The 26,607-nt window shown below is 41.8% G+C and overlaps 1 protein-coding gene and 1 pseudogene across 1 annotated transcript in view; one reads left to right on the forward strand and one right to left on the reverse strand.

Annotated features, from left to right (window-relative positions):
* Positions 1 to 26,607, forward strand: part of NKAIN2 (sodium/potassium transporting ATPase interacting 2) — a 479,483-nt gene that overhangs the window by 407,711 nt on the left and 45,165 nt on the right. The gene's annotated exons all lie outside the window — the stretch shown is intronic.
* On the reverse strand, positions 1,543 to 5,099 carry LOC132591851 (lysine-specific demethylase 5B pseudogene; annotated as a pseudogene).

A 26,607-nucleotide genomic window follows, 5' to 3' on the forward strand; every position in this document is an offset into this window, starting at 1 on the left:
GTGAGCTCCCTTTGCTCAGTCCCAGCTCCTGCCAACCTAGCAGTTCGAAAGCATGTCAAAGTGCAAGTAGATAAAGTGGGAAGTTAAACAGCATTTCTGTGTGCTGCTCTGGTTCACCAAAAGCGGCTTTGTCATGCTGGCCACATGACCTGGAAGCTGTACGCCAGCTCCCTCGGCCAATAACGCGAGATGAGTGCCGCAACCCCAGAGTCGGTCACGACTGGACCTAATGGTCAGGGGTCCCTTTACCTTTACCTTACCATTAGCCTAGGGCTTGCTAATCAGAAGGTCAGCAGTTCGAATCTCTGTGACGGGGTGAGCTCCCATTGTTCGGTCCCAGCTCCTGCCCACCTAGCAGTTCGAAAGCATGTCAAGTGCAAGTAGATAAATAGGTACCGCTCCAGCAGGAAGGTAAACAGCATTTCCGTGCTCTGCTCTGCTTTGCCAGAAGCGGCTTAGTCATGCTAGCCACATGACCTGGAAGCTGTCTGTGGACAAACCCTGGCTCCCTCGGCCTATAGAGCAAGATGAGTGCCACAACCCCAGAGTCATCTGCAACTGGACCTAATGGTCAGGGGTCCCTTTATCTTACCTACCATTAACTCTCAACAAGTTGTTTAGAGTCCAGTTGACCCCAGCTTGCTCAGTTATCTTTTCCCAGAGACCACTGAGGGGGGAAATATGCCCAGTTGTGAAGATACTTGATCTCAGCCCCTTATATTGTTGGCTGTGAGCTGCTGCTGTTGCTGCTGCATCTAAGGAAACTGATAAGCAAATTCTTGGCTGTGATTAAGTCTAAGATGATGAGGGAGGGAGCAGGATTGGGTCACTTTTATGTCATGGGAAACTGATTATCAGTTTCCCATGACATAAATGCACAGAAACTTTCCAGCCATTTCCAAATCTGATAGCATGAGAGACTGGGTACTCCACTTCCCAGTCATCTTCTAAGTATGATCCAGTTTTGGCTGTAAAAGGACCCAGTCAAAGGCGACGATGGGGTGTGGCACTCATCTCACTTCAGGGTGATGGAGCAGGCACTTGTCCACAGACAGCTTTCTAGGTCATGTGGCCAGTATGACTAAATCACTTCTGGTGCAACGGAACAGCGTGACAGAAACCAGAGCACATGGAAACGCCGTTTACCTTCCTGCCACAGTGGTACCTATTTATCTACTTGCACTGGTGTGCTTTCGAACTGCTAGGTGGGCAGGAGCTGGGACAGAGCAATGGGAGCTCACCCCATTGTGGGGATTCGAACCACCAACCTTCTGATTTGCAAGCCCAAGAGGCTCAGTGGTTTAGACCACAGTGCCACCTGCACCCCTGTTTTGGCTCAGTGTACATCCTTTGGGAACCACCTTTTTCTTGTGGTAAGTTTTTTAACAGACATTGTCCCCTTGACTAACACTGCATAGCAAGAACACAATTTGATAGCTGACCAAAAACTGTGGAACTCCATTCCCCTAATAATATCTGAGCCTGTACAACTTCAATAGCTCTGCAGGGCCTTCTTGTTTGGTACTGCTCATATACAGTATTTTATGGATTACAAGAACAGTAGACTGCAGACACTGCAGTTTTACACTTTATGCACTGTAGTTCATCACCGGGCAATATTTACGAATTCACTCTCTCTGAATCAGTAACCCCCAGTTTACACACATCCTCCCGTAAAGCCTTTTCATCTTCAATCAGTTATGTCTTTCTCAACAGTACGTAGATGCTACCACTACATCAAGAGTCTCTGCTTTGGCAGCCATTCTGCATATCATATCATGAGAAAACAAACATTAGTGGTGTAATAAGTGATAGTGCTCCACATATTGACGTCCCAATGGCAACCAGTCAACAGGGCAGAAATTAACAGCTTCAGCAGAGTTGAAACCTTGGTTAAAGCCACTATGATAGGCTCTTGGAAATGTAATCACAAATTTACCAGCACACTGGTAGGTACAGTAAATAGGCCCACCATGAGACATTAATGTATTGGGATTCATAATTGTAACCAGCTGATGTAAAAGGTCTGGCTGAGATTCAAATAGCTCTGGAGCCAACTTCTTCATTACATCTTCCAGTTGTTCAGCTGCATATCCTGGGGCTCCATACCATATTTTAGGCTCCCCCCAATGCAGATAGATGATAGAATAGCTCCAGTGATCCTCAATATGCCAGTGAAATGAGGAAAAACAAATCCCTATGTGTAGCCAAGGCAACTTCATTCCACATATATCTGCAGTGATGTGAGCAAGTACAGATTGTTCCATCACAGGCATATGCAGATTCCATCCACTATCAATATACTCCTCTTCTTCTGGTTTTACCGTAATTTGATTTTCCCACCTCTCACAGGAAACTCACTGCAAACTCCTTTGAAGCAATATCAGCACCATATTCTACTATAACATCCTCTTCAATTGTGCTAACATGACGCCAAAACTCTTTCTCAACCAATTCTGTAGGAACCACATGCACTGGCATATTAAAATAATCTGACTTGCAGGCACCTGCCATTTCTCCAAATGTGCGAAGTGTGCAGTCTCGTGCTGCCTGTTCCAAACCAAATACTTCTTGTGGTTTATTACATCCCCAGTCCCCCTCGGGGAATATCACAAAGAGGTGGTATTAAGCAAAAGGTATGGTAACTGTCATCACAGCCATCTCATAGGAGCAGACTATCCCCATCATTACCACTGCCGCACAACAGACAAACATACAAATCCACAGCATTGAAGCTTTTCTTAGAACATCCCTTTGGTTGTTCTCTTTCTGTTTCCCAGATGGCTTGCGTTTTTTCAACCATTTCCCATTTCACTAGGCTATGAGACTCTTTATCACTGCCAGGCTCAAGCTTTGGAGGGGTGGTTCCCATTCTATGTCTCAGATTGTGAGTTTTTGTTTCTATAAAGGTAAAGGTAAAGGGACCCCTGACCATTAGGTCCAGTCGCGGACGACTCTGGGGTTGCGGTGCTCATCTTGCTTTACTGGCCGAGGGAGCCGGTGTACAGCTTCCGGGTCATGTGGCCTGGCCAGCATGACTAAGCTGCTTCTCGCGAACCAGAGCAGTGGATGGAAATGCTGTTTACCTTCCTGCCAGAGCAGTACCTATTTATCTACTTGCACTTTGATGTACTTTTGAACTGCTAGCTTGGCAGGAGCTGGGACCGAGCAATGGGAGCTCACCCCGCCGCGGGGATTCGAACCGCCGACCTTCTGATCAGCAAGCCCTAGGCTCTGTGGTTTAGACCACAGTGCCACCTACGTCCCCTTTTTGTTTCTGTAGCTTCCTCCAAATCAGTTTTAATATTAGGCGCCTCTGCTCTCATGCATTTTGCTCGATGAGCAGGTGGACAAGTTTCAGACAGCTGAACAGGCTTGTCTTTCAGGAATATAATGGGGTTTTTATTCCTTGTCCTTTGTGCTGCTGGTGGTATCTGGCTTCTGAAGACACTTTTCCAGAACTGCATCATCCACTAAACTCATCAATTTGGAACAAATGTCTGGCGCCATCAGACTAGCTCCAGTCTAAAATAAGTTGTAAGGGTAAAGAATGTGCTCATAATGAGCACAAATATGTGAGCCCACAGCTTTGCCAGGAACAAACCCCTTCTTGGTAGCTATTTTAGTCCATTTTCTGTCCTCACACACCAAGTCAAATCCACCTTCTTCTGCAACCAGCCTATTAAACTGGAATAAATCCAAGATCTTTCTTTCTACATGTGGAATTTTCAGTGTGCATCACTGAAGTTCCCAAAACTTTGCAATGTGGTATTTTACGTTTCCAAGTGTCTTGTACTACTTCTTTTACTATTGTCCTCTCATTTGTGTTATTACCTGGGTAAGAAGCTGCTGGAATGTAATAAATAAGAAAAATGTGTGGGCAGCTTCTTGAGAGTGGAGAGCACAAACTGTTTGACCTTTGCTTGTAACATTGATTGATAGGCTAGAAGCAATTGAACCAACTTGCTATTTTTCATCGCATCTTTTTTCTCACTTGAGCTGCCCATCTTTATTTCGTCTTCATTAGTCTTAGAGTGGCTTGTACAACTGGCACTTGATTTAGACATGTTCACCAGCACAAAGTTTGCAAACCTCTGAAACAAGTGATTGTAACCAAGCTAGACATATCAGCCGTGAAGCTAGTGTAAGGTTCTAAATCAAGACTTTTTAATGTGCTTTTCTGGCAAGAGATTTTTCTTTTCCTACATTAAGCAAATATTAATCCCTTAACACTTAATCCCTTAAATTTGGCTCTGTGTTATACTCACAATCATAGGGCAAAAGAGCAAGGTGGAGGACTGCTGGAACGTAAGTGGAGAAAAGCTCCAAATAAGTATAGCCAAACACTGGTGAGTGTGCATTTTCAAGCATACTTAGTGGCAGTGAAGGCAGCAAAGAAGGCATACTTTGCTACCTCCATTGCATCCTCAGTATGCCACCCTGCACAACTTTACCAGGTAGCAGGGCCCTTTGCATATTGGCCTGAAAGAGGTGGTAGAACAGACAGAAGTTTGCTGTGACTTGTTTGCTAAGCATTTTGAGAATAAAATCGCTTGCGTACCTGGGACCTTGACACTGTTGCTATAGCAGTTGAATCTTGAGAGGTGTCCAGAGCACTGTCTAATTCTGTTTTGTTGGATGGATTTCAGCTGTTGAGGCTCAGGTGTGTGGACAAGGTGCTTGGACCCTTGACATAAAATCCAGCAGGGAAGAGACAGCTGCCTGGGCCAGGGAGGTGGTCAATACCTCTTTACAAGAGCGGGTGTTTCCTGCCTGTTTGAAGGTGGCAGTAATGAGACTGCTTCTTAAGAAAACATCCCTAGATTCTGAGAACCTAAGTAATTACCAGCCAGTTGCACTGTTAGTGGGTGGTTTCCTAGACTGGATGGATGGGAGACTGCCTGCTCTTGAGGGAGTTACACTGCCTTTTAAAGGGGTGTTCTTGGATCCATTACTGTCACTTGAGGCCCAGGTGGCCTCAGTGGCTCAGGGTATCTTTTGTCAGCTTTGGTTGGTGGCCCAGCTATGCCCCTATCTGTAACTTCTGTGGCCTGCACTCTGGTAACATCTAGGTTGGATTTCTGCAATGCATTATACATGTGGCTGCCTCTGAAGACGGATTGGAGGCTTCAGCTGGCCAGATTGCTCACCAGTACAAAATAATTTGAGCATATAAAACCAATCCTAACCCAACTGCACTGGCTGCCATTAAGTTTCCGGGCCCAATTCAAAGTGTTGGTGTTTTACCTATAAAGCCTTACACAGCTCAGGACCTCAATACCTTAAGGACCACCTCTCTCCATACAAACTAACCTGAACCCTGCACTTGTCATCCGAGGCCCTTTTCTATGTCCCTACTCAGAGAGGTTCGAAGGGTGGCGACATGAGACATCTCTATGGTGGCTCCCCATCTGTGGAATGTTCTCCCCAGAGAGGTTCATCTGACACCATCATTTGATGTCTTATGCACCAAGCAAAAACATTCTTCTTTACCAAGGCCCTCAGCCTTGGTATCTATGGCCTGTTAAATTGGGGAGGGGGGCTGTTATTATGATTATTTTATTATGTTGTCTATTATTATTCTGTCTGTAATTATTATGCTCCATAAAATATGTTTTTAATGCTGTACACTGCCCTGGGATCATATGATAAGGGGTGGGATATTAATCAAGTAAATAAAGGTAAAGGGACCCCTGACCATTAGGTCCAGTCGTGACCGACTCTGGGGTTGCGCGCTCATCTCACATTATTGGCTGAGGGAGCCGGCGTATAGCTTCCAGTTCATGTGGCCAGCATGACAAAGCTGCTTCTGGCAAACCAGAAATAAATAATAAATAACAATAAGATAGAGAGTATATACACACTAGGAATGAGGAAGAAATTCAATTCACATTTAAATAGAAACCTAAATAATTCTCACTTTCAAAACAGCAGAGAGATTAAAACACAACCAGTCTTCAACATTCACACTACTCTGAAATTTGCAGTGCAGTTCTCCAGTCAAGCAATGTATTTCAAAAAATGCATATACTGGAGTAAAGTGTCCATAAAAGTGTGTTTTAGTAGTTAAAATAACACAAAAATATATTATTTTATGTAGGAATTGCTTTGCAAAAATGTGTATATTGGGCAAAATTGTATGCAAGCATGTTTATATTAGGAGAAATTCAATTAAAATGTTGATAGAGTTTCATGAGGACTTTTTTTAAAAAAAATGACAAACTGACCTGAAAATTTGGAGGGCTAAATTTAAGTTTGAAAAAAAATGACAAACTGAGAGAAACTAAAATTGACAAATTCACCCATCCCTAAAACACACACACACACACACACATTCCAACACTGATCAAAGTCTTGCCTTATATGGAAACCAACTCTAAAGTTTTGTGTTGTAATGCTTGAATAATTTTTTAACATCTTCAGATTCAGATGGCTCTCCAGAGAACTAGCCCATATCTTCGTATAAAAAACAACCCACCTGCTTTTCTATAGTGCTCTAAGGCTTTCAGAAGAAAATTAATCGTGTAAAAAATATGAAAAAGGAGCCAGTCACAGCCTGTCTCCTCCCAGGGTCCATCATCAGCCAGCACCATTTCACTTCCAGGGAGGGTGAGACACATTCTGTCGGCCAGCTGAAACCAATTTTATTATATCATGTTAGCCAACTTCGGTTTTTCTTTCAAAAAGGGCAGGATATAAAAATGAAAAATATGAATTAAAGATGGTGATTAAAAAATGGAGTCAGATATCCTTCCTGTCCAAGTAGCTGCCTGTAGGGATGCAACTACATCATCTAGAAAGAAGAATGCAGTAAGAAAAAGAAACCCAGACATAGCCTTATGAATCACAGCATCTTTTGCCAAGTGATATTGTCACCTTGATCAAATCATTTAACTCTCACTTGTCCCCAATTTTATATGCACTTCAGTAGGCCCATCAATTGGTATATTTTTTAATGTTAAGAATTTGCCTGTTGGGTTGAAGAGGTGAAGCCGAAGTGAATCCTTTATCCCGTTTGCTGCCCTCCTAGAGCCACTGTTAGCAACCCAATGACTAACCAGATTTATACCGATATTTTAGGTCTTAATTAACCTATGTAGAACTTACAGGCAGTTAGATTGTCAAGGAATATGAAAGCAGTGTGGATCCAAAAGGGCAAGTATAATATATTGCAATGTGAGGATGTCTAGTTCCTTCTGTTATCAAGACCATGGTGGTTTAGATAAGCTGTAAGCCAGAAGCAGGTCATTAACTACCAGATTGAAATTCTGTGGACAAGGATTTTCTCATGTTCTTCCTTAGATATTGACAAGCCAGGCAATGTGCTATTTCACTGCAATAACACTGACCATGTGAAAAAGAAATATATGCTTGTGTGCATTCAGTGGATGCCTGGTATCAAGTTCTTCAGGGTTTGTTCCTTAATGTGTGCTCCATTTATCACTTTTTTTAAAAAAAAAAAAATACCAATTTAGTACCATAATATGAATGTATAATTGAATTTGCCAGCCTGACAAGTAACTTTTTTCAGTAGGGTTATGAAGGCAGCCAATCTGCCATCGGCAGCAAGCCACAGCTATATCTTGGATTTGTACTGTTTAAATATTCGTGCCTTGCAAATAATAGAATAAACACTCCTTCTACCACCACCCCTTTATTCCCCTCCAAGCCCTCAAGACAAATATTAATAATACAAGAGATTGTGGGAAGATGAATAAAGCATAATTTGAGCTAAAAGCCTACAGATGGCAAAGAAATGGAAAAAGCTAAGTGAGGTGGAAGAGAAATGTGTAATTGAGCAACACCAGCACCATATGTCAGATGCTGCCATAAAACAAGACAGCAAAAGGAAACCTTTGCCTTTGCTCTGTGGAAAACACCAAAATGAGTGCTTGGGTGAATGTCTTTCTAACTCTGATGCATTAATCTCATCAGGGAGATCTTACCTGATCTTGCATTTGACAAGTTAGTATCTCTTTTTATATAGAGAGTGACAGTCCGTTGGTCTTCTTTTCCTTTCTTGATAAGACGGGAGAGCCATTCAAATTTAGCTGTAGCCAAAGTGATGAAAGTGAATTAGGCTGAAAGCACACACATCTCCCGTTAGATGTCCTGGAGAGCTGCTTCCTTCAAAGCCCCCTCAAAATGTTTGAATTGTTTCCTCTTGCATATTTCTAAGCCGTTTGTCAGAGAGGATTTCAAAAGATGGGGAATGATCTGCCAGTCTGTCTGTCTAGTCTGTGATTGTGTGCATTGCTTCCCAAGGAAGATCAAAGAAAATGCTAGCTTTTCCGGAAAATATCACTTTGAAAAATAAATAGAAGAATGTGATACTGTGGCCTTAGTTCTGCATGTATGAATAGGGAGATTTCTCATGGGCAACCACACAGCTGAAGTTTCATTATAAAACTCTGGTGCTGAAGTTCTGCTCACATACAATATTTCTATTACCAAATGGATAAAATCACTAGTCTTGCTTGAATTAAGATCAGATAATTTATGGAGTCATTCCACTTGACACAGATGAAGCACAGAGAAAGAGAAAGAGAATGGTAAGTACATGTAATGATGATTGCTTATGATTGTTTCATGGCATGAACCTTTGCCTGGCCCTCATTTTCTCAATAAGAAACTAATGTGATGCTAAATATTGGTCAGAGGCTGACTTAAATGCATCAAATTAACTCCAAGTTCCTGCTTGGCATGCAAGTTTGTCCCTTGAAAGTTTCTGTAGGCTGACTACAGATTTCTTGTTTACCTCAGAGATGGGGTGGATGAAAGTCAAAGCTCGTTGGTGGTCTGTGTTGAAGTGAAATTTGGAAGGCCACTCACAGCAAAGCTTTGGAATGGACCATGGCTTGCACCATTAGTCTGGCACAGTGGTGGATGCTTAGCATCCTACGGGGTATGGCTTCTTACTGGATTTGCTTGAGCATCATCACAAATAAGCCTCCTTTCTCATTAGGATGTTTGCATATTATGATGCCACCATCCCAGCAATCCACCTGAAGCATCTATTATGCCTGCATCTCCAGACCAGCTCACCATGAGTAAAGTATAACAATGCAAGGGCTGTGTCCCTGCTTGCTGTACCAGCCAATTCTCCTTCCCTCCTTGCAGGGTTCCCAGCATCCACTGCCGCTGAAATTTTAAATGCAGGCTTCTAGCTCACACTTCCCCCAGTAGTAGGGTGAGACAGGAAAGAGGAAAATAAGCTTCTTTCTCCCCTTTGTTTCCCCCACTACCATCACTGCTGCAGGAAGGGAGACAAGAAACTTTTAGCATGCAGGCTTTTTCTCTTCCTACAGCCGGCATCCCCAAACTCGGCCCTCCAGCAGTTTTGGGACTACAACTCCCTTCATCCCTGACCACTGGTCCTGTTAACTAGGGATGGTGGGAGTTGTAGTCCCAAAACATCTGGAGGGCCGAGTTTGGGGGATGCCTGCCCTACAGCAACAGTTGGGGCAGCAGCAAGGAGGGTGAGGTAACACAATGAGAAAATAGCAGCATGGGGAGTGCAGGAAGGCTTGCAAAGCCTGTCCCACAGCAGTCTTTTCAACAATGAAGGCTGAAAGGAACAGCACAGGGGGGCTTGGGCCTTCTTCTTTCCATCTCTGTGCCACTGCCACTGCTGCAGATCATGAGGCCGGCCAGCTGGCACTTCAGGATGCCTTTCTCCTCCTTCATTTCTCCTCCTGCTGTTCTTCATGATAATCGGTAGTGGTGGTAGTAGGGGATTCTGAGGCCAGCTATAGAGGAGGAAAGTGAGCAATAGCACCACCAGCTGGCCTAAAGATCTGGATCTGACAGTCAAGGGCTCCAAGTCTGGCAGGCAGAAGAGCCAGAGGAGCTGGCCACAGTTCATTCTGACTGTTCCTCTGCAGCAAGTCTGGGCTGCCACCTCTCATCACGCTGTAGTTCACAGCACCACCTATTGGCAACCATGCAAACTACTGCATGACAACAGTGCAATGCAAATGTGTATTATATAGTGTATTTTATAACTAAATTAAAGTACAGAATAGTCACCAGCTAATTAAGAATATATTCATAGTATCTCTGAATATGTCACACATAATAAAGATAGTATGCCTTACACATTCCACTAAATGCTTCAAAGTTGTAATATTTTTTCTCTTTCATCTCCATTAAGCAATTAAAAAGAGAGATTGCATTTTAATTCCTTTATGTTTATTTAATGGTTCTTTCGGAATAATTGGTGCAGTTGGTACTACAGATTAATGGCAAAGCAGGAGGGAATGAAAAAGGATGGCATATTTTCAAGTTTATTCTCAATGCGGGGGGGGGGAGTCTAGGAAGAAATTAAGCATACAAGCAGTCTTTTTACTGTTTACTTTTGAAACTTTTTGTCCTAAATTACAAATTCTATGGAAGTGAACCATTATTATATTTTACCAGGTTTAAAGTAACAGTGTGGTGAAAGTGACATGCTGGGGGGGGGGGAGAGAGAGAGAGAGAGAGAGACCAAGTTCATTTTATGAGTAAGTGAAGCTGCACTTAAGTGTCAGAGCTTCAATTAACAAGATCTGGGAAATAACCACTTCAAGTTAAGATCTAAAATGCATGGCTCAGGCTGATTTTGCTTCAATGAAATTACTTTTAAAAGTGTATATGATCAGACTTTTAACAGGCAGGGAACTGGGCTTATTTCCAAATTGCAACTTTAAGATTTATTGTATTTTTACCCTCCTCTCTTTAGCCCAAGCCTTGCTGGCTGGCTGCAATTAATACAGATGTTATGGTTTTTGATTTGCATTGCTACAGCATATGAACTCAATTACTTTTCATTTGTAGCCCTGAAAATGGCATAAACCCCCTTTGTGATGAAGTTTTTCACTGCATTGGTAGAAGTTACTGAACCATGGAACCAGGCAGATATCAAGTGAGCCACAGAGAGTACCTTCCTTTTGTTTCTGTTTAATATACTTTGCTTCCCTTATGTGATTCTGCTATGGCAAGAGGTCACTGATGCAAGTGCTGCAGCTGATTTTTAAATGGCTCATTATAAGATTTTCTCATGGGGAAAAATAAGACGATGTCTAATTTTTGAATGCTATGACAAGGATAACTAAATCCATGCATAAAAATGCACAGGTCAAGATTTTCTTCCCATATTATCTTTAAGAAAGCTTTGCTAATGAGTGCCAATTTTTACTAGTCTGCTTTCCCTCCTCCTGCTCTGCAGATCTAATAAGCCCCTTTTTCAGATGCTATGGCAATCCCCTCAGATTACTTGGTTTCTGAGCTGTAGTCCTAGTAATCAGTAGTAGTCAGAGAGGAGGGCTGGCGCCACCCATGTGGCCTCACGGTTTACCAGAAGAGAGCGAAAAAGGTGGCAAGGAGGTTGGTGCTGTGTTGGCATATTGGGGGAACTAATCCATCATTCTTTCTAAAGTACCTGCATAGAGCTAACCTCCTGTCTCCTCATTTCTCTACCTCTTGGTACCTCTCAGCAACTCTACTTCTGAGAAGCTAGGTGTGTGGAGGTAGCTGTCCTCACCTACCACTCCTACTGGTAACCTCCAGGAACAAAAACAGTTTCAAGTAGTGCTATGGCAGCTCAGGACTTCATGGCTTCCATTACAACCATGGGGTTCACTTAAAGCAGTGATGGCCAAACTTGGCACTCCTGGTGTTTTTGGAATACAACTCCCATCATCCCTAGCTAACAGGACCAGTGGTCAGGGATGATGGGAAATGTAGTCCCAAAACAGCTGGAGGGCCGAGTTTAGCCATCACTGACTTAAAGCATCAAAAGTCCTGACTATAAATAGTTTTGGGTGCCACTTTCCTTTTTTTGTTTCAGGCTTGTGGCTTAAGTCATTTTCATTATGTTCTAACTGTTATGAATGTAAAATATGACAATGATTTCTAATGATTTTGCTTATTGAGTACTTTATTTTATTCGTAAACCATTTTGGTGAAGAGAGAAACATTTTAAAAATTAAATAAACCTCCAACTCCCAACAACCCCAGGCTGCATGTTCAACAATTAGGTCAGGGATTATAGCATTCGGGAGTCTAACAACGGATGCTTTCAGAATATCACTGTTTTCAAGGAGGATTCAGTAGCATACCAGGAAATGCAGACTGAACAATTAAAGCTGATTTGGAGCTCCTATGAAACAAAACTGCTTTCCCAAATGATCAGACTTTTGTGATATGGAAAGCAATGGGGAAATGCACTGGAAAGGGTGTGATAACAGCTGCTTGATGCAATGACACCTGATCTCTCTGCAAACAAATAATAGTGAATGTTCATTAAATAGTCAGTGCTGTGTAATCCCCCTGCAAACAAATCAGGATGGATGCTCTTTGAACAGGTCATCTGGAAGTGACCAACATCTGGAGAGCCACAAGTTTTTCATCCCTGCCCAGAGACATGTTCCCCATCACCCCCTAAGTGACAAATCTCTTCTGTTTTGAGCCTAATCAGTGTCCTTTTTGTGTTCAAAAAGATACATTTGACTGAGATTCATCCAAAGATAATTATTGTAAAATATCCTAGTTTGTAACTGTCTGCAAATCCTTTGACATAATTTAATCTCTGGATGGGGTGAAACATATCATCAGTTTCTAACACTGTCTCCTTTCCCCTCTAATACAAGGTTATTTTCTTTCTTTTCCTTTAGTTAGGGCAGAGGTCAATTATCACTCAGTCCAACAATAAATGGACTTCTGTCTCATTCTCATTGGCGAAAGTGAAGCCTAGCAAGAGCATCCACCACAGTTCAGATGCAGTTCAAATCATGACCTACAGAAGGCTTATTTTTAACCACCCAGCTATAATTTCTCCTGTCATTCAAATTGCTCAAACTATAAAGCACATGAATTGTGGGAACTTAAAGTCACAATAACACTGTTATACTTAACATTTATCTAATAATAGTGCCATTTTTTGTTGCTGGGAAAAATGGTTTAGGAGGAAATAAAGCTGGACAACAGCCTGTGAACACAGCTGCCAAGCAAGGAAGCAAATCAACTAATCACATCAACACTTAAACCAATGATAGCTGTTTTACAATAGAGGAAAATTGAATCAGACACATCAAACACCTGGCGCAGTAGGGCACTTGCTAGCCCCATAGAGATTTGTGTTCGTGGTGGAATAAATTTCACCATCATTACTGGCAAGGATTTATGATCGTAGGATTTAATTGTTGTTGCTTGGATTAGCATGGTCTGTACTGACAGAACATACATTAGTGGTCTTCTCAACTATAAGCAACCAGATCTGCTAGGTAGAATCACATGCATGAGAGTGTTCAGAACATTTCACAAGACTTACTTCAGCAGTTCTTACAACAGGCCTGCTGATGTGTGGCATTCCAGGCCAGATACAGCTCACTATCATACATGGCTGCTCACAATAGTGCTCAAGGACCCACATGATATTCCTGCCTGTTTTGGACAGTAAAAGCAGCAGTGGGCTGTCAAATGCTTGGTAGGCCACAATACCAAACAAAGGCATCCTTTAGCTCGGTGTCTTACAAGCTGTGCAGCCTGCCTTATAACATCTCCGTAAGGGACTGCAGTATTATTGCCTCTTTGTTACATATATCAGGGACTGAGAGTGAGAGATAAACCACCATGTGGGATTGTGCCAAGAAAATATTTGGACAAAGGCTCCCATACGGACAAAAGCACCAGGAGTTGTTCTGGCCACGCTGCCTCCTCACACACCATAGTCTGTGATTTTGCCACATCCACCCATTTACAAGGAAGTTGCTCAGGACGGAACAGATTTTCATGAGACTAACATTTTTAATTTCATTTTTTGTTCTCAAAATAGTATATAATGAAATAGAAGAAAGGCAAAGGAGCCCAAGGAAACATATGAAGCAATTCATGTTGTTTATTATAAAAGGAAAATGACCAGCATTAAACCCTAGGACTATGGAATTTGATCCACATTCTGCAGGAAAGAACCATGGCCCTGTTTTATTTGTGGAGGCTCCATAGTGCCTCCCTGCTGCACAAAATGCACCCGGGGCTAAACTCTGGCATTCAAGACAGGCTATTGGGCAAAGATCTGATGTTCCCTGGTACATATTAAAGCTTACAAAGCAGTAATTGTGTTGATACAACTGCCTGTAATGTCAAAGAACCATATGTGCAGTGCCAAACATCACATTTATGATATTTCTGTGGTGCATTGGCTAGTGCTTGTCTTCTGGAAAGCACCAAAAGCGTGGGATCAGTATGCAACTTTGTTCAATTATAACCCTGGTCAACTATGCTCTGAATAGATCAATGACAAGATTTACGAATGTTACAAAAGCATGACATGAACTTATTTTATTATTGCATTATATCAATAAGACTGTTCCTGCAAGCTCAACTAGGTGAAGAACCAAACCTTGTGCTCATTTTAAGAATGGCATGAACCTTGTGGGAATTCTCAATTATGTATAGCAGGCATCCCCAAACTCTGCCCTTTAGATGTTTTGGGACTACAACTCCCATCATCCCTAGCTAACAGGACCAGTGGTCAGGGATGACCAGGCTGCATTTCTCAAAATACTGTGCATGACAGCCTAACAGCACAATCTTAAAATTCGCAAAACCAGCAGATAAATGCAGGAGACTGTATTGAGGGTGATTTAGTACTGAGCTACATGAAATGTGAACTATAGGTGGTCAGGTATAAAGCTGAAGCATTACTGATCTTTCTTTTGGGTTTGCAAAACAAAATGCACAAGTTTATAGGTGCAAGCAGCTGGGGATTTTCACTCCAAATGTTAATCTCCAAACTGCCTTGATCCATTTGAAAGAGTAATAGTGAGAAGGCAAATGAAATTCAATATAAAGTGATGTGTATTGGAGCAAAGCACCCCAAATTCACAGACACACTGATGGGATCGGTGCTGGCTGATGCTCTCCAGGAAAGACATATTGGAGTTGTGATAATGATCAATGAAATAACAACTGAATGAGTAGTGGCAGTGGAAAATGCAAATTCCATATTAGGAATTATTGGGGGGGGAATTGAAAGTAAAATGACTAGAATCAAAATGTAGAGGTGTACAGTACATTGATTCTGTGTGCGAAGCAAGTAGAAACAATCTGGGTGAGGTTTTCAAATGCCCAAGTCAGACTGTGTCATTAACAAGTCAAATCAACAACTCCCTAAAGTCCCAAGTTTGCTCTATGTACTCAGGTGTCCAAAAGCACTGCATTTCCTTTTTTAAGTGAAACCAAACTGACTAAGGAAATGACCTGAATTTGAACAGGGATAGGCAGAGAAGTTGGGTTGGATCTTTCATTTGATGGACAGGCCTACAATAGGTTTTAATCACAGTGAATTATTTTCCCAGGATACTCCAATCACATTGATTTAGGGGCGAAAAGTTGAAGAAAACAAAAGTGTTTGCTTTTCACTTGGCTGTTGTTTTGCCTGGGACAGTAGGGTGTTTAGAAAGGCAGCAGATTATTAGTGTCCTTCCCAATCACCTGGTTCCTAACAAGCAATTAAAATACTTCCATTGATTCGTGTTCATTCCACTCTATTTATTTCTCCTCCCCCCCCCTACCCCCGGATCCTGGTTTGTGTTGGTTTGGCTACTAGTTTTCAGACTTTTGGAGAGCTCAGTATAGAGTAATTCTATTTTCCTGTTCCTCAGATCCATTGTTGGGCTTTGCCTGTGATTTATTTTTCTTCCCAGTTTTAGTTCGCTTGCTAGAAGTTTCATTCTCTTCCATTCGGTTTTAGAGTACCTGCGATTTCAGTGAATTTTGTTTTTGCTCTCCAACAATACGAATATTTTTATTACAGTTTTCTACCTCTGGGCCTGGCACTTTCCCACCACTCAACTGAACCTGCTTGCCCCTTAAGTTAGTGCCCAGGGGCTCCATGTCACCAGTTTTTAGACTGATTGTTCAGAAAACACTAGCAAAGGTTAATTGAGTTCACTTCTACCCACCCCAAAATGGTGATGTTTGCCCTTGTGAGAGAACCACTGCACCTATCATTCCAAATTTGGCAGGCTCCATCCCCCGAAGGGGTGACCAATGCATGCAAATTACATCCAATTCTGGCAGAAAAATGAAAGCTAGATACTTTTTTCTTTAAAAAAAATAAAATAAAGGTTTCCCATGCAAACTCTCCTGATTGGATCTGTTTGCAATTTGGCAGGCTTAGAACACACTGGAGGGGCTCTTTTGATTGAAATTTTCATCTACTTCTGTAGGGGGCAAACAATTCTGAAGGTTATAGCTGTTTTCAGATTCCCCATTACAGTCAATGAGGGAAAACAGAGCTTCAGGTTCAACAGATCTGATTTGGAGTAGATTAACATGTGGAATCAGAAAGAGCCTGAGTGGACTGGAAACAGTTTGGGTTGCTTCCCAATGCTACAGATGCTGGGGGGAAACAACATGCCTTATGTCTGAGCTTCTGGTTGCAAGATCCTTAAAGTTAGGGTGCTAGATTCCTTTTGTTTCAGCTTGGATTCACAGGATACATGGAGGCAAGTAAGTGTGCAAATGGCTCGTTGAACACACAAAGTGTTGTTTAGCATGTAACAGCAGAACAGATGGGTGTAACTTGTGAGGCAGCATGCCAAATAGTGATTTATGCCCATGACAAGTCTTTCAAATGAGCTGGTGATATGGTGTGGATGGGGAGAGGATTACTTTTACATATACAGGAAGCAGATATGTGATTTTAAACAAAGATTGGGAAGGATCTGGTTGCTAGTTTATGCTCGGAATATCTGTGAGTAGTGTATATCGGATCTAATTCAAATGTCAGAAAAGTGCATCTTCTTGCAAATAAAGCTCATATTAAAAATGTACCACAGAGGTATGCAAAACTTTTGTTGTGTTTGAACTGGCCACAAGTCCTCATCATAGATGGCTGGTGAAAGCCTAGTTAATGGTGACAGATTATTGTTCTATTCTAGAATGAGTATTTTCTGTAGCCTTAAGTAGTATTCATCATTCTACCTATTGCTATTATTGCAGTATTCCCAAACATCCCAAGAAGATAAAAACCCACAACCCTTTGTATTTAGGGCTAAAAAACCCTTGGCTTCAGCTAACATGGAACCTTCAGCTAACATGGAAGTTCTCCCATTTGAGATGAACTCAGATAATACCAAATGGCTAGAGAAATTTGTTCAGTCTAAGCAAGTTGTGTTAAGAGTGAATATTAGAAAGGGAGGATATTGCAGGCTGTCTTCTAAAGCTTTTCAGTAGATACAGCTGAGAAATGAATTTTTGGACAGATATCAGCTTCAGATGAATCCATAATGTACTTTTTTATACGTAATGCTCTCAAGACTAAGCAATATCACAATGACTAGTAATCATAACTCCCCCCTCTCTCTCGTTGCATGAGAATGAATTCAATAGCCGCATTAAAGTCTCTTCCTGCTACCTTTTAGAAACTGATGCACAGATCTTTTCCACACTGTCCTTATTTAAAAAAAGGTTGAGGGCCGAGTCTCTTGAGTAGCTTTATGGCTTGGCTTGGCATTTTAGTCTTATCATGCAGCTGCACAGATCATCTGTCCTCAAAGATGGTTACATGACTTGGACACTACTGTGTGATGTCCTATTCCATCCTCTTATGTTCTGCCAATTAGATTATCCTGTTTCTCCTTTGATTCCGCTAAGGCAATGAATCCCTGTAATAAGGTCATACTTTCACTTTAGCTTAGACTTTTTAAAATATATTCATACACATACATAAGGCAGTGCTCAGCAGAGCCATCTTCCATTTACTCAGTCTTAGAATGCACCTATGATAGCACCTTCTCTGGCCATAACATTTCTTAATCATTTCTTTCTTGCCACTTTGTTTTCCATCTATGACTTATTGTCTACAGTGTCTAGCATATTCTCAGTCTAATGATTGATAGGCCATTTAGAGATGGTAAGTGTTATTATTATTATTTGTTTTAGATAGGGAGGTATGAAGGGTGCAGGGTTGTGGAATCTTGGGTCTTTGACTGAACAATTTTCCTTTGTTTTGTAAAAGACCCAAGTGCACAAAGAAAGCTGTAAATAGTAAAATTCTAGCTGCACAGAATATTTTAAAAAAACAGAAACTAAGAATTTTGAGTATAATTTGTTTGTTTGTTTTTAAAAAATCACATTTTGTGAATTTTCACTTTTTTTGATTATGTCTGCTGCCTCTCCTGAGATTCCCCACCCCACCCCTTGTTTTACTACATATTCCTGGCTCCTACGGTAGTTCCTTCCTGGATTAGTAATGTGCATAACTGCATGCAATCAGTTATTCAGTAAATAAGATAATATTGTGCCGTGCCTTTCTGGACTATATCACTGAAAGAAATGAGAGTTAGGGCGATCCTAAGGATGTTTACTCAGAAGTAAAACCAACTGAATCAGCTGGATGCAAGGAAATTATGCAGTGGCAGGCAGCCTCAGGAGGCAGATTTGGTGTGTCGTATGAGGGCAGCAAGTTGCTGGTTATGTATGTATGTATGTATGTATGTATTTATTTATTTATTTATTTATTTATTTATTTATTTATTTATTTATTTTGTTATTGTATTTTTAGCCCTAAGGAGAGACTAGAGGTGCACTTTCTCAGATACCAGAATAACTTGGCTGGCGTTAGGTACCCTGTACCTCAACTTGGTGGGATTTGGACATTAGCTGGCTCTGCCTTAGGCGCCAAAATATCTTGGGCTAGCTGTGGTTGAATGAGACATGGGCTGCATGCATGCCACACATTTAAGGTACATTTAAGCCACATAACTTTTCTCAAAGAATCCTGGGGACTGTAGTTTGCTAAGCGTGCTGGCAATTATAGCAATTGTGGGGGAATCCACGTGCTTGGAATGTATTGTGTGCAATGCATGCTGCCTTACTCCCTCCTAGCAGTGCTTACGAATACAGCCTAGGCTAACACTTTCACAAGGAGTACTGAAGGAGAAGCATTTTTTTCAACACTGCTAAAAATGCTCAGTAAAAATGGAACAGCTTTGGCTCAGCTGTATGTAACATTATTAACCTTGCTAGGCTTCCTACATTTAAAACATAAATAAGGGCAGGAACATCTCTATAAAAGTGAGGGAGGGAACAAAGTGGACATAGAAACCTAAGTAGATGTCTGGGCAGATTAATTTTTTTATTAAAAGAGAGGAAGACGCCAGTAAATTTGGAGGAAGAGAATTGAGATAATGAGTTGGATTAAATCCAATAGCTATCCAATGATACGGAAGGGAGGGTGTTACATTACCCCTCCTTTTGTAGACACCTCCCTTTTTGGAGATAAGATAGTGCTCTGCAACACTCCATAATATAACCACCAGAGGGCCAAAAAGCCTAATGCTACTTTCCAGACTCACTCCCAGACCTATGATTGTAACCACTGTAACCCAGGGCAGCCAATTCCCATTCCCTGGAGCTGGTCCTGGAGGATACCATGGTCAGTGATATCAAAAACCAACAAGAGATCAAGAAGCAGGAGCAAGGTCACGCTCCCCTTGTCCTGCTCTACAAAGCTACCAAGGCCAACTCTGTCCCATCACCAGGCCTAAACTGAGATTGGAATGGATCTATGTAATCAGCGCCAGCAAATAATGCTTGTGGTTGCCCACCTACCCCCTTTAAAGAAACATTTTTCCATTACCAAAAAATAAAATAAAATTGCAGCTTAAAATCCCCCTCTCTGAAAGAGACAATGCCAATCACTGTAGGCACTCCTGAGCAACATGAGCTATTGGTCTGGCATGAAGTAAGGCAGTATCCTATGTTCTGAGGTGCATTCTGTAGCTCTCATAAAATCTCATTACAGTGGTACCTCTACTTACGAATTTAATGCATTCCAAACACACATTTGTAAGTCGAAAAAATTTGTAAGTCGAATCCCATAGGAATGCATTGGGAGAAAAAATTTGTAAGTCGAAGCAACCCTATCTAAAAATTCGTAAGTAGAAAAAATCCTATCTAAACCGCATCCAAGATGGCGGACGGAGCTCCATTTGTAAGTAGAAAAATTTGTAAGTAGAGTTATTTGTAAGTAGAGGTACCACTGTATAGCTCAGCGCAGTCAGCCGTTCTAAGACTTTTTTTTTTTGCATGCAAGCCTGTTAGCAATTATTTAGAAAATAATTGCAGAGTAATTAATATGTAAAGGTATTTTAGGTTGTTAGAAGTTATTCTGAGTCGCTTTAATGTGGGTTCCATTAGTGCAAGTTCCTTCCCTCCTGAGATCGTTCAGGATAAGAAGAACAGTATCAACCACTTTCCTAATATATTCTCTTATCATAGTTCCCTAATATCAAATTCAGATGGTGCAGTGCCCAACAGGACTGTAACCAAAATAGCACACAACCACACCCATCAAAGGGGAGGGGCGTTAAAGTTCAACAAAGACGGGGCATGCTCAGTTGCCTCAAGAAGTCAGCAATAATTCCATAGGGTCAAGGCAATCAATGGAAAAGAGCAACAAACTGACATCGGATTATGTTTGTCGCCAATCCCATGGAATATCTCCTTTACCCCACCTCCCATACCATTTTTATGCTAGAAATGAAAAGTAAGGGGTTGTGGGGGAAATAGAAGAAAGTGTGCTGAGGGGAAATTTGAAGGAGGTGAGGGGGGGGCATATATGTGTACAGGGAGGGAGCTGCATGCAGAACTCAAACCTTGTTTCTCTTGTGGTTGGCATCCGTCTGTGTCAGGAAAAGAGTGTATTTGGGGGCACATAGTCACCAACACAAACTCCACATATTAACTTTGTGTTGTGCAATTATTTCCTTTTAAAACGAAGCAAAAGAATGGCCAAAAAACTCCCATATTCAGTATTCAAAGTATACCTTTGAATATAACAAATCTTCCTATGTTAATTTTAATGTAAGCCCATACCAAATACATGTTTATGTTGCAGACTGTTCCTTGATCCATATTTATGTTTAATTAATTACTTCTGCATTTCTGAGCCAGGAATGTGTAAACAAACAATTCCCATCTACCTGCAGTTTCACAAGAGAAAATCAACTGCAGGGAGTTGGACTAGACGACCCTTAGTGTCTCGTCCAACTTGGTGCCCTCCAGATGTTTTGGACTACAGCTCCCATAATTCCTGGCCTTGGTCATTCTGACTGTTGCTGAAGGAAGTTTCTGTCCAGAACATCTGTAGGACATCAAGTTGGGGAAGGCTGCCCAAAATAAATATGGTTACAGGTAGGTAGCCGTGTTGGTCTGGGTCGAAGTAAAATAAAAAAAATTCCTTCAGTAGCACCTTAAAGACCAACTAAGTTTTTATTTTGGTATGAGCTTTCGTGTGCATGCACACTTCTTCAGATACAGTGAAATGGGAGTTTCCAGGCACTTATGTAGAGAAGGGGTGGGGAGGGGTGGGGATGGGGAGGGGGGATCACTCAGAAGGGTGGTGGAAATGGGTGATTGACTGACTGATAGCTGTTGATGACCGGAAACGACTGCAAATGGTTTTGCATGAAAAAGCAAGGGTTGAGATGGTTGAAGATCGCTTATCATGTATAATGAGATAAGAATCCGATATCTCTGTTCAAACCAGGTCCCTCCATGGTTTTGAGCTTGGTGATAAGTTGTAATTCAGCAACTTCTCTTTCCAGTCTATTTCTGAAATTCTTTTGTAGTAAGACAAGATCTCAAAGTAGCTGTCTTACTACAAAAGAATTTCAGAAATAGACTGGAAAGAGAAGTTGCTGAATTACAACTTATCACCAAGCTCAAAACCATGGAGGGACCCCTACATGACAAAGCTTGCCATTTTTATTTGATAAAATTTATGTATGAATGAATGAATTTGATTAAAATTTGCTAAATTTTATTGAAACTCGTTTACCAGGTATTGTCATGTACTACATGTCAGCTGTCAAATAATTACTCTGCATGTCAAATACAGTCAAGCACTGACTGCTACCTGGCAGATACTGTCAAAACTACTGTTTCATGCTGGCTGTCCAATACTGTTAAATGTCCATTGCTCCGTGACAGAGTACCAACACTAGCTTTGTATTAGATACTGTAACATGTTGACATCAGAACAAAAGAGGCCTGCTGGGTCAGGCCATTTGCAGTCGTTTCCGGTCATCAACAGCTATCAGTCAGTCAATCACCCATTTCCACCACCCTTCTGAGTGATCCCCCCTCCCCATCCCCATCCCTCCCCACCCCTTCTCTACATAAGTGCCTGGAAACTCCCATTTCACTGTATCTGAAGAAGTGTGCATGCACACGAAAGCTCATACCAAAATAAAAACTTAGTTGGTCTTTAAGGTGCTACTGAAGGAATTTTTTTTCAAAATAAATATGATACACAGTGACCATGCCCACTGCAAACCAACTTTTTCATCATTGACCTTGCACAACAATATATTTAAAATCATTTGAAGCCAATATTTTCAATTAAAAGAAGACCATAGGGGAAGTCAAGAGTAGATTCTCTAAATGTGCCTGGATTGTTGTTGTGTTTTGTTTTTCAGAAAACTAAGACCCACAAATTATTATGCCTACAAGCCCAAGGTTTCAGGCTGAATATTACTGATTTAGTCAGCAGCAGAAGAGATTGTCTCAGCTGAAGCAGTTGGTGTTAAATAGGTCTCTGATGTCTGACAGGCTGGGGTCTAATTTTGACTTCCCTGGATCCTCCTAGCTGGCACCTTCCCAGACATCACATTATATTAACAAGGCTCATAAACTGTCAGAAATAACTCGTCCACTTAACTGGCTGGAATGATGCAGATTTTAAGGACATGGCCTTTCCGAGAATTGTCTGTCTTTGTAATTTGTCATCTCCACAGCCAGTAATATAGTGTTGCTGGATTCCTCAGCTAAAAGTCTTTGCCACATTAATTTCTCAGGAGACTATGGCCTCTTTTGACCGTTTACCCTTAGGGTGTCCTCTCACACCAGACTCTGAGGGTGATGCCCTCCAACGGAACGGTTCCACATTATACTTTCTGACAAACAAATTACTGTCTTGTCAGGTATAGTAAGTACCAATGTGATTCTCCATTACATCTTTATAAGTGTCAGAGGCTGTAGATTTCTAAAATAGCCCTTTCTCAAAAGGGCTAACTACACATTGCACAGAAAACAGATCCCATTGGGTTTTTGTTTTGTTTTTTAATGAAAAGCAACTTGGAGAGAGGTACATGGTGGAGAGATTGACAGGGAGGGGAGCTTAATCCTTTGCCCACTCTTCAGAATATCCTTACCTATAAACCTACCTGAGAATTGGTTTCTCCCATTTATTCTTTAGGTTTCGAAGAATGCTGGAGGTGCCATGCTGGTTTGGGTAGCAATTATTGAAGGATAGCCTCTAAATGTGCCTTGCCTTGTTGCTGACTTAATTTTGCTTCAGACTACAATGTTCTATGTTCTTTCCTCCTTCTCCCTGAACCTTTCATATACAGTGTGTGTGTTGCCCTTGTCATACCACCATCACAAGGCAATCACAGTAGTACTCTTATTAGAATCACATCAGTATCTTAGACTAAAGCCATCCACCATGGAGGTAGTGCAATGGTAAGTCTGTCATGCAGCTCTAGGTTTCTAAAACTATTAACTGTCACCAGAGCTTTGAAGTTCACCGCTTTTCATCACACTAAAAGGGAATCAGTAAAGGAATCAATCATTGCCAAAAAGTCTTCTTCATTTCATTTCATATGTTAGGATTCATAGTGCTTATTTGATCACATTTGTTCAGCTGACCATGAGTTCAACCACAACCATGTGGGCAGCCAAGAGGGCTTTTTGAGCATTCTGTGGGGCAGGCTACCATTGGTAGAGACTGTCTAGTTAACAGAAATTGTAGAGGAACAACCCAGCCACCACTCCCTTCCAAGCACTTTAAAGCATCCTGTACCTAGCAGATGCAATCACCTGAAACCATTTGGTGAGGTAACAGGTAACATATAAAGGATGCATTTTGGACAAGTAGACTCTAGGGTGGCAGGTATCACAGTCAGTGGCAATGGCTGAAGCCCTCTGTGTGTCACAGTGACCTTGCTTCAAAAATAGCCCCATTTTTGTGTTACTCTCAGAAAGCAGCAAATTAAGTCAAAGGGGGCTGTATGTCCACATATTTGGTGCTCATCCCATCCCTGCTGTCCATGTGTTAACACATTTATCAAACCCTAATTAGCACTATTCTCTCATTAACATTTTTCTCATAAAAATTCTTATTACAAAATAACAGGCCTACAATGCACATGACACTATATTAAAGGCATGTAATGAATTTGGATGGATTTGTATGTATGGTTGGTATGGGTTAAATTGGTCTTTTGAATAACTGAAAATCACAGCTTAGCCTATTGTACTTCAAAAAACTTTCCTGAAGCAATTTCAGGACACATGAAGTCACAGTCACAACACTACTGAGTCATCTCAGCATATGTCAATTCACTGACTCAAAAGTCAATTTATGTTGATTTCAAAAAAAATGAAAATAATGACAAGAGTACAATGGATTTTTTAAAATGTAGACCATTAACGTGTTGCCATTTTCAGAAATGCTTTTTCGGGGGTTTTTAAGACATCTTTAAAAAATATACCACTGAAACATGTATCAGGAGAAGAGCTAGTAGGTAACAATGTGCAAACAATTCTTTATTTCCCTACTCTTGTTGCCACAATGCCAAGCTGTTGTGATTTTAAGATGAAAGAATGCTCAAATCTAGGCACCCATCATTCATATGCTAATCTCTCACCATATGGGTTTCCTGCAAGTGAAGGAGTTTATACTCAGCAGAAAGGAGCTTGTCAGCGCTTGTCTTTGTTTACCAGAAAGCTTTGGGGTGTTGTTGTTGTTTTGCTGCCATCAGAAATACATCTCTGCAAACAATCACCACTCCTCAGAATATGCAGATCTTCTATATCCACAGGCCCTCAAATACGTACCTAGCATTTATAATCATCAATTTCATCTAATCCAGGTGGTTGCTGGGTGTTTTTTTCTCCTAACGCTAGGCATTTATTTGGAGGGCTGTGAGCAGTAGGTGGTTTTGTCAGATCTGCAGTAGCATAAAGAACCAATTTTTCTTATCCTAATCCTATAGCTGTCTGGAAAAGGTGACACACAGTGAGACATAATGATAAGAAAAGCTCAAGCTGCCCAAGGCGGTCAGATACCAAAGCCGGATGATTAAACTATTCTGTAACATTCCCAGAGTCCCAGGGTGGGGGAGGGAGATGTGAATGGTTACTTTTCCAAAACCACCAGAGAAGAACGGACAGAGACAGGCACTGTCCTCCTTGCCTTCATATTCTTCCATACATAGAAAGTGGAGCCGGGTGGGTGGGGGAGAACCACCACACTTCTCTGTAATGTGTTTGGAGAACTAAAGGGCACACAGCACCTACCCGCTCCATTTAGCTAAGCTGGGAATGTGTCAATATTAAGCACTGGCAGCTCTTACACTCAGCCAGTGCTGGGTAGGGAGAGGAAGGAAGAGATGAGAAGGGAAGGGAAGAGAAGGAATGACAGCAGTTTCAGCAACTTCCCCTCTCAAGCAGCATCCTTTTTACCAGCACAGCCCCCAAAATAAGAAGGAAAGATGTTGCTGTCCACATGTAGGGCCAAATGTAGGGGCAGGATGTAAGCCCTTCTGGCTCTAACCCCTGACTTCACACATTTTCAGCTGCCCTGTTTTGATACAGAAACACTTATCAAGCCAGGCAGGTCAGTGGTTTCAGCACCATGGAAAGCTCCTGTAAAGCCTGGTTGTGAATGGAGGTCATTTGAATCCCTTCACACAGCCTACCTCTCTCAAGCTCCACACACAGTCCCACCTGAAGAGTGTGAATCATTAAACGGCCGACTCTTTGGCCGTAACATGAGTGCTTCTCCTCTATTCTGTGACCTCCCACCTAATCTGCTCCCATGGTTGGGCAGAGAGTGGGTGGTATTTGACTCCTCGTGTCTCAATTAAGGCATCCCCAACCCTGGCTCAGGTTCCACAGTATCCAGAATCTGTTCCAATTTCTCAGCCCAGTAGTACAGCAGCCCCAGACCTGATCAGCTTATTCTGAGATTGAAGCCGATGCCACTCCCCAAATATCCATGTGTTGATGTGGATATCTACAAAGAAGCTGCTTTTGTGCATGGTCCTGGTTGCATTGAATCATTCATGCAGACAGCTATACACACAAAGCATTTCCATTTGCAGATATCTGCATGCTCTTGTTATCTCTCGCTTGGACTACTGCAATGTGCTCTATATGGGGCTACCTTTGAAGGTGACCCGGAAACTACAATTAATCCAGAATGCGGCAGCTAGACTGGTGACTGGGAGCAGCGGCCGAGACCACATAACACCGGTCTTGAAAGATCTACATTGGCTCCCAGTACGTTTCCGAGCACAATTCAAAGTGTTGGTGCTCACCTTTAAAGCCCTAAACAGCCTCGGTCCAGTATACCTGAAGGAGCGTTTCCACCTCCATCGTTCTGCCTGGACCCTGAGGTCCAGTGCCTAGGGCCTTCTGGCGGTTCCCTCGCTGCAAGAAGCCAAGTTACAGGGAACCAGGCAGAGGGCCTTCTCGGTAGTGGCACCCGCCCTGTGGAACGCCCTCCCACCAGATGTCAAAGAGAAAAACAACTACCAGACTTTTAGAGGA

The sequence above is a fragment of the Zootoca vivipara genome, chromosome 3 (genome assembly GCF_965207765.1).
Source record: "Zootoca vivipara chromosome 3, rZooViv2.hap1.1, whole genome shotgun sequence".
In the NCBI taxonomy this organism is placed as follows: Eukaryota; Metazoa; Chordata; class Lepidosauria; order Squamata; family Lacertidae; genus Zootoca; species Zootoca vivipara.